Below are 11,724 nucleotides of genomic sequence, written 5' to 3' on the forward strand. Positions count from 1 at the left end.
ATTTAATAATGTAATGCACATATATGTTTGATTTGTTGTACGGTCCTTTTATTTCTCTCTTTTTCCTATGTTATAGACCTGTTGTTACTGGTAATGGGTTTAGGATCCCATTGGACCTGCTCTGGATCCGTTCTCTTTTAAGAGTTTGGGTCTTAATTTTTGAGATTTATCAAATCCGGGTCGGATCTGAATCCAAAAAATATTTGACGGGTTCGGGTTCGGATCCTAAGGTGGCCCCTGAGACAAGTGTTTTTACTTATGCATTTAGACAAGTGTATGGTTTTTAATTAGCATTTACATAAGTATTTTTACTTTTAAGTAATTATTTTGTATTTTGAATTTCATGGACTCGAATAAGTGTTTGTAATACGATAATAAGTTGCTTATAAAAATACAAAATGACTCGCAAAAGGTTCAATTTTGACAAATCAAAGAAACTTTGTTTTATGTCTATTAAAGGCCCATTAAAGACCCTCGACCCGTCAAATTCAAAAGGTTTGGGTCTGGGTTTGAAAATTTTAGACCATCTCAAGTTGTTACTTGATTGGATCCAACATTAAGGTTACAATTTGCATGAAATATTAATTTATAAAACAAATCTATATTAATTTATAAAACAAATCTTTTAATTTGAGTCGAAAGTATTGTGAAATTCAATCCAACTAGATATTCATTTGTATTGTAGGCATTACTAACTGTTTATATGAACTTTAGTTCATTTGGTTGTTAAAGCCGTGTAATATCACGTATTTAAGTGGAATTAACAACAACAACAAAAATTCTATTTTTTATAATAATTAACATTTAAAATTAACAATAACGTTTGATATAGTAATTAACTAACTTTAACTTTAATTACAAGTCGTATAAATTAAGCTAGAAGAAAAATAATAAAGTCTGACACAAAAATAACAATATTTAGTATATTAAATACAAATTGACTTGAAGTAATTCATTTCATAACTCTATTATTCTAATACAACGACTATGAAACTGTCTCACAATGAGACGACTTTAAAACAAAAAGTTTAATTGACCTTTCATTTCCAAGATTTGATGAGTATTAGATGTAGTGAAGCGCAAACTTCTACCAGATCAGATAAAGTAATTCCTCTGAATTTTAATAGTTGCTACAGTTTTTATAGCAACTATTTTTTATATTAATATTATTTTTTATTAATTTTATTTTTTCTTTGTTTAGTAATATTTTAATAAACAATTGATAAACAATGAATTTCGATAATAATCAACAAAGGTACATCCACATTATTATAGTACTTTATATGATTTTTTTTACTTATATTTAAAGCGAAAAAAAAAATTGAACCAATGGTCTGACCCATACACCTGAGAGTTGAACCGCTGAGAACCGCCAAGTAACCGTCCAGAACCATTTGGAACCAGAAATGAAACCCAACAATCCGTATCACATTCCAGTTTTTAGGAACCGGAAATTAAACAAATCAAATTAGAACCTAAATTGACCCAACCCAAAGAGAACCGTGGCCATCACTAGTCTCAACACAAAATGTTATGTAGATTAAAGCTATTCAATACTTCCTCTGTTCCATTATACTTGCTACATTTGACGTTTTACGCAATTCAATGTGTTACTTTGTTCATTTATATGTTGAATTATACACATTTAAAATTATAAAAAGTTAATATTATGAAAGTATTCAATTAGACGATCCGAACAAAATTCCACTTGACTGTAATTTTATTTACTCAATAGCCGCAATATATAAAATAAATTCAAATAATAAATAGTACCCATAATCAAAATATAACAAGTATTTTAAAACTTAGAAAATATTTCAATAAAAGACTACTTTTTAAATTTTAACTCCTAGTCCTAACCTTTTAATCACAAACGTCATCTCAACCGATGGATATCCTAAATTGGTTGTAGGCTTGTAGCGATTGAAGGCCCACAGAATCACAAGAGAAAGGAATCGTACGCTGAATGCCGAAATGCAACTTGTTTTGCTTTTGACATTTGTAAATTAAGCAATTTTATGAACCACAACAAATTATAGGAGTACATGTCACAAGTGTTGTAGCTCACAGCAGCATTCCAGGCATCACACAAATTCAAATTGCATTGGGGGACCTATTTTCACCATCACTATCAAAGACAGCTTTTAAGAAATTCATATTTGTTAAGTATTTTATTAGTTATTCTTAAATAGTTTTTTTATTTATTTCATAAATTTTAAGTAAAAATAATCTATGTAAAAAAATGAACCATAGATGCTATAGTGATTGTAGCAATTATTAAAGACGAAAGGTAATATTAGGTACAGCTAAGGGAATCTAGACTCCCATTATCTTATCCATGGTCGGGTCAATTGTTTATTAATAGTATAACATATAATATGTATATTAAATTCTAAGAATTATCACTAAGTACTACATATAATTGCGGGACCCGCAAAGTGTACTAAACATTAGGGGTGTTCAAAACCGGATACCGGGTCGACCCGGTTCCGAAAAACCGGGTACCCGGTTTTCCGGATAGCTAAAATTGTATTCCGGATTCGACCCGGTTTAAACCGGGTCGAAAACCGGGTACCCGGTTTTGTTTATTTTTTTTTTATTTTTTTTTCTTAATTCTTTTAACAATTTTTAAACATAATCCAAGACCTTTCAGCTAACAGTGGCTTAACAATTTCATCATCATCATTTCATCAGTTCATTTAGCCTAACACAATCAGTAATAAGTAATAACAACTCACAACTTACAACAATATCACAACTTATTTTCTCCAATGATTCCCAATGTAATAACACAATCAGTAATAACAATTCATTAGTGGTTCCCAATCAATTATTTTCTCCAAATGTAATTCCCAATCACAATCAATTCACAATGAACTCACAACTTACATGAATCAAAATAGAATATAGAATGGTAAATATCAGAATAAATAAGTTACATGAATACCGAATACCGAAAATCAGAACAAATATCAGAATAAATATCAGAACAAATATCAATGGCGGAACAAATATCAAACTAAATACAGAATACTGAAAATCTAGATGGTGGAACCGGTGTGTAAGAATCCATGTAGATCTTCAATTCAACACGGAAAATGGCAGATTAAATCTGTGTTCAAATCGAAAATGGCAAAAAAAAATAAATTAGTACTGAAAATCGGAATTTCAGTTTTGTTAAATGAAGAGTGAAGATGTTCTGTGAGACTGTGACAACCGAAGAAGAAGAAGAAGAAGATAATGAAATTGTTAAATGAATAAGTACTAAGATAATGAAATCGAAATCGAAAATGACAAAAAAAAAAATTAAATACATACTGAAGAAGTGAAGAACAACTGAAGAAGAACATGGCAAAAAAATTGAAACAAACTTACCCAATTAAAGATAACGGCGTGAATGGTGAAGGAGGAACAAGGCAAGCAAGAATGAAGGAGGAAGAAGAAGGAATATCAATGGCGAATCAGAGGAAGAAGAAGGAAGACACTGGAATCTGGAATGGAAGGCGGCACGCACAAGGTAGAAATCTGATTTAGGGTTTTTAATTTTACTTTTTATATTTAAAAATTTAAAAAAAAAATAATAAATAAAAAAAAAAATTAAAACCGGATACCGGGTACCCGGTTTCCAAAATTCGTGATCCGTATCCGACCCGAATACCCGGTTTTAAAACCAGGTACCCGACCCGGATTATCCGAATTTTGGAAATCGGGTAATTTATCCGCTTTTAAAAATCGGAAACCGAGTTTTCGGATCGGGTTTTCGGAATCGGATATTTTTGAACACCCCTACTAAACATACAAGGTAGGTCAAAGGGAAGGACAAAAGACAAATTGAAACAAAAATGTGTCTTTTCGTGTTCTTTGATCAATGAGCATTGAATTCTATTCTTGTTCAACTTTGATTATGGAGTTACAAATGACTTAATAGTGTCAGCAATGCTCATGAATACCATAGTTATAATGGTATTGATTGATGGTTATTATACATGATCATCAACGGGTGATGAAATGTCAATGACACTTTGATATACTTGAACTAGTATAAATAGGATCTTGGGGACCATTTTTCTGAATTCTTTATTCTTACTTTCTCTCTCTTACTTGTGTTCTTTCAAAAAGAGTTATAAACTTCTTGTTAGAACTTCCAGAGTTTATAATTCATCAAACACTTTGTTGTTAAGTTTCATACCCTAAGTACTAAGGGTGTGTTGTGTTGTTTGTATCTCATTGTAAATTTCCAAGTCAAAACCCAAGTACCTTTGTGAGTGGAAATATCACAAAAGGAAAGTAATTACATGCCTACAACAATTATCAAGTTTCCGGGTAGCGGTTACCGTTACAAAGATCATCTTCAAGTTATTTCTTAGTGCTTTTGTGTAAGTTTGTTTTAGCCATCAACAAAGGGAAATACAAATTCCCATATTGTAATTTGTATTTGCATTATTATTTCCTAATAATCTTTTATGATACTTTTCTTCGGGATGGCGAGTATCAAAGAACTTACTTCTAATTTCACTAAGTAGGACAAGTTTGTTGGCAAAAGAAGATGATGATCCTCCTCACTACTTTGAACTTGGCTTACGTGATAAGTATTCCAAACCGGAGGAGGTGGAAAATGAAACTCTTGAGCAATTAAGGAAAAGAGGTAAATGGAAAAATGATGATTTCATTGGTCGGGGACATATTCTCAATGGAATGCAAGATTCGCTCTTTGACATCTACCAATACCATGAGTCCGCTAAGGAATTATGGGAGACTTTGGAAAACAAATTACATGGCGGAGGATGTTAGCTCTGAGAAAGTTCTTGTAAGTAATTTTAATTCTTATAAGATGGTTGAAAATCGCCCCATAATTGATCAATTTCATGACTTACAAAGAATGCATGCTAATATGAAACTTCATAAAATTGAAATGGATGAAGCGTTTATTGTAAGCATTATAGACAAGTTGCCTCCCTCTTAAAGAGATGTTAGACATGTTTTAAAGCATAAAAGAGACGAGATTACACTCTCCGATCTTGGACAACATATAGTTGCTGAGTCTAGCTTAAGGATTCAAGAGAATCGAAAGGATGAAAATCCTAATGTTGGTACCATAAACATGGTTGCGGAGGGGAAACCATCCCATTCCGGTGAGAAAAGAAAGAAAAGTGCATCTTTTAAGGGGAAGGCCACTACTTTTAATGCCGGTGAAAAGGCATGTTGGGAATTTGGAAAGCCCGAACACTAAAAGAAAAATTGCTTTTTATTCAAGAACAAGCAAAAGAAGCCAAAGGGTGATCAAGCTTCTACAAGCAAGGACCCTCCTTATCAAGGATGATACTTTGTCTTGGTGGATCAATTAGGGGCTTCGAGACATGTATGTAACTCTACAAGATGGTTCAAAACCTTACATAAGGGATGATTACAATACACCCGAAATTAGTAGAATTCTTGTCTCGGGACCGGTCTTGAATCGATTGAGCTACAAATTAGCATTTGACGCCGATAGGTGTATTATCTCGAATAACTTGTTTGTAGGACGTGCTTATTTATGTAATAGTATTTTTAAGTTATCTTTAGATTTGAATAAAGATGTTATATGTAATGTTTCACATGTTTTAAGTAATGAAAAAGGTTGATTTGCATTATTTGTGGCATATTAGACTACGACATGTCAATTTTGATAAAATTGTTTTTATGTCTAAACATGACTTGATTCCTATGTGCACTAAAATGTCTAAAAATTGCAAAACATGCATGTTAAATAAGATCACAAGAACACCTTTTAAAAGCATTGAACGAAAATCCAAAATCTTAGAATTGATACATAGTAATCTTTGTGACTTTCATAGTACACCATCATTGTGAAACAAGAAATATGTCATAACTTTTATTAATGTTTTTCCATGTTTGTTATGTATATAGCAAGTTTGATACCCATGGATATGGGGTTATCATTTGTCTATATGTAGATAACATGCTCATCTTTAGTACTAGTTTAGTACAAGTTCAAAAGACAAAAGATTTTTTGTCAAGGACCTTCAAAAGATATGGGGAGGTCGATGTGGTCTTAGATATTAAGATCATGCGAGATGGTTAAATTCCATGTTATCCTACTCAGGCTTGAGTGAAGGATTTTGGGTGAAGCAATGTTGACGAGTTGTCACATTGTTAACCGGGTTCCAACAAGAACGAATAAGGAGACTCCTTATAAACTTTGGTACAAAAGAAAACCAAATTTTAAGTTGTCTTAAAAGTTTGGTGTTTGTTTATGGGGGAGGTGCCATCTCATGGTTCTTTAAGAAACAAACATGTATAGTTAATTTTACTATGTCAGCGGAATTCATAGCTCTTGCCTTAGCATCTAATGAAGTAGAGTGGTTAAGGAATCTCATGTTTAAGATACATTTGTTACCTAAGCCAATTTCACCGGTGACGATTCATGCAAATTGCATGACGACTTTAGGTAGGGCTTATAGTCAAGTGTATAATGGTAAGTCTCGTCATATTGCTCTTAGGAACAGCCTAGTGCAAGGACTTATCACTAATGGGGTCATAACTATTGACTATGTGAACACTAAGTTCAAAGTGGCTGATTCTTTTACGAAAGCCATGAGTAGGGATTCAATTGAACAAACGTCAATTGCAATCGGATTAGGTCAATAAAAGTCATTTGGAAAAGCCCAATCACACATGAGTAACATCGTGTCTTGAATTCAATGTGGTAAAATTCCTTTTGATTTTTGTAAGCAACAAGTTCTAATAACCTATCGTTGCGTTGGACCGTGATGAACGAGGTAGTCGTCCATTGAAAGTTCTCAAGATCAAAAGCTGAAGAGCTCTTGGTGTTGTATTCGTTTCACGTGGATATGTTTTATACGTAATGAGAATCTACCTATATAAGTTGGAAGTGTGGCCGCTTCAAGTAGTCAAGATTGGCATACCGACTATGATAAACCTATGAATAAGATACAGACACGACATTATAATGTATCAGGTTAATGACTTTGTGTTATTGATTTTGTGTGTACTTCATCTTCGAGTAGTTGGAAGGGTTATTGATTCAAATCCGAATGGATATCAATTCTAGCTCGATCACTTGTAAAGTGGGTTGTACTAGGCATTAATTCAATCCGTTGGGACATTAGCGTTGATGCATGAAATAAAATTATAAAATTTATTTTGTAATTGAGAAAGAGGTTTTAATATACTTTAAATGGGGGAGGATTGTTAAACATTTAGTGTATATATTAAATCCTAAGAATTATCACCGAATACTACAAACAGTAGAGGGACAAAGTGTACTAAACATACAAGGTCTAAAGGGGTCAAAGGGAAGGACAAAAATGTGCCTTTTCGTATTCTTTGATCAATGAGCATTGAATTCTATTTTTGCTCAACTTTGATTATGGAGTTACAAGTGACTTAACAGTGTGAATAATGCTCATGAATACCATAGTTATAATGGTATTGATTGATGGTTATTATACTTGATCATCAATGGGTGATTAAATGTCAATGACTCTTTAGTATACTTGAACTAGTATAAATAGAGACTTGAGGAAAGATGTCACTTACACCATTTTTCTGAATTCTTTATCCTTACTTTCTCTCTTACTTGTGTTCTTTCAAAAAGAGTTATAAACTTCTTGTTAGAACTTCTAGAGTTTATAATTCATCAAACACTTTGTTGTTAAGTTTCATACCCTACGTACTAAGGGTGTGTTGTGTTATGTGTATCTCATTGTGAATTTCCAAGTCAAAACCCAAGTACCTTTGTGGGGGAAATATCACAAAAAGAAAGTGATTACACGTCTACAACAAATATCAAGTTTCCGGATAACGATTGTCGTTACAAAGATCATCTTCAAGTTATTTCTTAGTGCTTTTGTGTAAGTTTGATTTAGCCATCAAGAAAGGAAAATACAAATTCCCATATTATAATTTGTATTTGCATTATAATTTTTAATAATATGTAGATATTCGACCAACCCTATAATATTATTTTGTATTCACTCTTGATATACTTCAATAATTAATTAGGCCTTTAATTTTGTCATTGGAAAAATCATCAATTGGAGCCTTGAGTATAAGGGTTTAAGAGTTGGAAAGATAAGTGTGCACACGAAAAAAAAAAAGCAATGTATAGCATACAAACTATGTGTGTTCACAATAAATTTAGATTTGTCTTGTTATTCGGTTTTAAAAAATAAATAATGAGAATCCTACATGCTTCTTATTTGTATTAAATGCGCCTAATTTTTGTTAATAATGGTTGATCCAAAACGACCTCAACTACTATTAAGAGTATAATTAACATATATATATATATATATATTTAAAAATCTTCAAACTTGTTTAGATGAAAGCGTAAAGTAAACCCAATTAATGACACTTGTGGAGCAATTGGTTAATGGCGTTAAAAGACAATGAGAATGAGTTTTTTTAGCATTAATTTGCAAATATAACGTATCATAACATTCCCTTTGTAATTAAGCACTAATGATTAAACATTATATTCTTCTTCTTAATTTTTAATTTGATTACAATCTAATGTGAGATTATCAAGCGGTAAAGAATGAGAATGCACAATTTTCTTTTTTAGTAGTTCAAAGTGAAAACAATTATATTATTAACTACTCTACTTTGTTTAGGAAACCCATTATTTGCCTCATAATATCATCCACTTCTAATCAAAATTGTTGATATTTTTAATATATAAACTTTAATTTTGTAATTCTTACATAAAAGTTGAAGACTAATTCCAATAGTAGTCTAAGAAGTGATTATTGCAATTTGCAAGAATGAGAGAAAATTGAAGCCATCAACATTCAACAGCAATAATAATCTAAATTACGTTGAAAATCCCATGACCAAAGACTCATGTTCTGATAGACAAGAAATGGTATTCTTAGATTCAAACTGAGTAAATTTCTCTTTTAATGACATACATGTTTTTAATTCTCCTCCTGCGGCTTGTCGATGAAAGTCCTCTTAATCCAACCCCATGGCTGTCAACAAGAAAATTTTGTTAATACCCCAATTTTACATGCTAATAAATCCAGTATGATATGAGTAAAATATCCTGAATTTCTATGAAGGGTTTCCAAGGCATATCCTAGAGTAAAAGAAGGCTCAGATATCCTTACTCTCTTTGATGTCAAAGACAGTTAAACCAGACACAATGTTATAAACATTTTAAGAAAAAATACAGATCTTACAAAATACTTCTACTTCCTCTGAGTGATTTCAACAAAAGCTCCCCTAAAATTAATATATTGATGTAAAATTCGATTTTGGACCATTTTTCCATCATTTTTGTATAAGGGAAGTTCCAATGTGGAGCCTATGGGAACACATGCCTTCCTATAAAGAGTGAAAGCCAATTAGATAGATGCTACAAGCCTACTAGTCTAACAGATGTTATCAATTCATACCATTGATTTGCTTTATTTGGGAGACACGGAGAGGCAGTCCTAAATACCCATTCCGACAATGAAGTTTGAACCGTAAGAGTAAATCCTAAGAGGGGCTCAGCTAGAATACATTCTTCCAATTTTGCAAAGAAGCCTAAGATATCCTTGATTCTCTTTAATAGTAAAGACAATGTAATACAAAAGCAAAAGGTGCACTAAGGTGATCAGGGTTCTAGTTCCTGGTCATGAAAATTGAAAACAGACATTAAATGTGGAAAGAAGCTCCACCTGCACCTTTCTAAGCTTTTTTCCACATTGGTGTTTCTATTGTAACCACCCTGCTCATGTATATAAAAACTCTAGGGTTGTTGCTCCATGAGTCTTAGCACCAAGGGCACAGTTTTTTTTAACACCTGTTAACTATAATTGAACTAAACACCAAAGACAAAACACATAGATGTTGAAACACGAACTTTCATAACATCCGCAGCCAAAATGAATCCAAGATTCCCCTCTACCCCAAAAAAAGATTTCTGAACAAGTCCCTTAGACGTTCCTTAACAAGTAGTGAACATATCTGCAAGTTTAGCTGCAAAAGTACTAAACATAAAGAAGCACTGTAAAGCCTTAAAATTTTAGCTGCAACAGTGTTCGCCAACACAAAAATTCAAATTTGGCAAAATTCACAGGAACAATATGTAGAAATTTAAAGAAATGAGACGTTGAAAACGGGAAATAACTTTTGAAATGTCACTAGCCGGAAATCTTTTGGGGCTAATTTGCACCTAAATCTGTTGATTTTAGGTTGATTTTCAATTTTTGCAAATTTGAAAACCCCAGATACTTGAAATCTGTGAAAAAAACCCATAAAAATCCCACCGATTCTACTAAAACTCACATCTAAAAACACAAACCAGCACATTCAAACCCCAAAACAGCATCTTCCAGAACAACCCATCAAATATCTATGATTTAACTACCTTTCAAAAGGGTCAATTGGAAAAAACCACTAACAATGAAAGGTCGTGTACATCTGAACCCCCAACAACCTGTGAGCCCCTTCATGGAATTAGGGTAAGAAATGTTTTTGTAGTACTTTTCCAAAGCTCAGTCAACCTTTTTCTTCCTACCAAACTTACATATCCCAGATTGAAAACTACAATTTCATAATCACGCATCAAATCAATTCAAACAAATCAGATCTAATCCCATAATACTTCATCTTAGATGAAGCTTGTTCAATCTAACAACACATAATATATTTCTGAATTTAAAAAAGCAACAGATGATACATAACAGATAAAAATGTGAAGAGAAAAAAACCTGGACGAGATAAAGGCCAGCAGTGGCAGCAGCAACGCCCCAACCAACGGCGCCTTGGATATCAGTAAGCTGAGGTCTCATTGATGGCTTCAAAAACTTGAACATTGCTGATGATCCCGTCATTTTTCTTCCTCACAATTCAATGTTTTTACAATGAATTTATGTTGGATTATCAATGGAAAATAGAAGGAAAGAACTCTAATATATCATGTGCACTTTTCTTCAATCTTCCTGTGCGTCGAAGAAGAAATGTTGAAGTTTTCAAGGTGCCTCGAATCCGAATCCAGGCCCATAAAATTGTTGGGCCACTACAGTTAACGAAGGGCATTTGGTCTAGTGGTATGATTCTCGCTTAGGGTGCGAGAGGTCCCGAGTTCAATTCTCGGAATGCCCCTTTTTATTCTTTAGAAGACCATTTTCTTTTTCTATCAAAATCTAACTATCCTCTGAAGGACATTTTTCACGGAGTGGCCATGGGACTAAGGAATTTCGAAGAAAGGATTAATCTTATTACACAAATAAGATTATGAAAGGAAATAAGGCACGTTGAACTTAAAGCCTATGTATGTTGTTTTATGTTGCTAATTATAATCAACTTTGAATAATTAGTACTTTGAGGTTTTATAGAGGTCTTCTAGGTTTTCGAATCTAATAAGTATAATTATGAAATTTAACTATTATTTTTTTTGTTTCTTTTTATTTTATTTTGTAGTCATTTCTTTATCAACAAATCATGATTAGCAATTTATGGAATTTTCTTTTATTGTTTGCACGTTGCTCTATTATATTGTTTGTGATATCACGCGAATCTTATATTCTTATATTTGTATTTATGTTGATTTTATCAGAATTGTTACACATGATTAGTACAAATGAGGAGGATTAGGTACTAAAGAATGAGAGATATTAAGAAGCCAGACAAGAGCCAAAGAATGCAGTGTCAATGGCATAATTTTTAGCATATAAGAACTTCTATAAGATATTGGACACTAAAGAAGGGGAG

At 32.5% G+C, this 11,724-nt stretch overlaps 1 long non-coding RNA gene and 1 other non-coding gene across 2 annotated transcripts; one reads left to right on the top strand and one right to left on the bottom strand.

Moving 5' to 3' along the window:
- Positions 1-8,669: 8,669 nt before the first annotated feature.
- LOC130800694 (uncharacterized) lies at positions 8,670-11,188 on the bottom strand. Its single transcript, XR_009039484.1, has 2 exons — positions 10,722-11,188; positions 8,670-8,993 (listed from the first exon to the last, which is right to left on the bottom strand). It is a non-coding gene; the product is annotated as an uncharacterized LOC130800694 (long non-coding RNA).
- On the top strand, positions 11,044-11,115 carry TRNAP-AGG (transfer RNA proline (anticodon AGG)). The gene has a single exon. It is a non-coding gene; the product is annotated as a tRNA-Pro (tRNA).
- Positions 11,189-11,724: the final 536 nt, after the last annotated feature.

Source organism: Amaranthus tricolor, chromosome 15, assembly GCF_026212465.1.
Source record: "Amaranthus tricolor cultivar Red isolate AtriRed21 chromosome 15, ASM2621246v1, whole genome shotgun sequence".
NCBI lineage: Eukaryota > Viridiplantae > Streptophyta > Magnoliopsida > Caryophyllales > Amaranthaceae > Amaranthus > Amaranthus tricolor.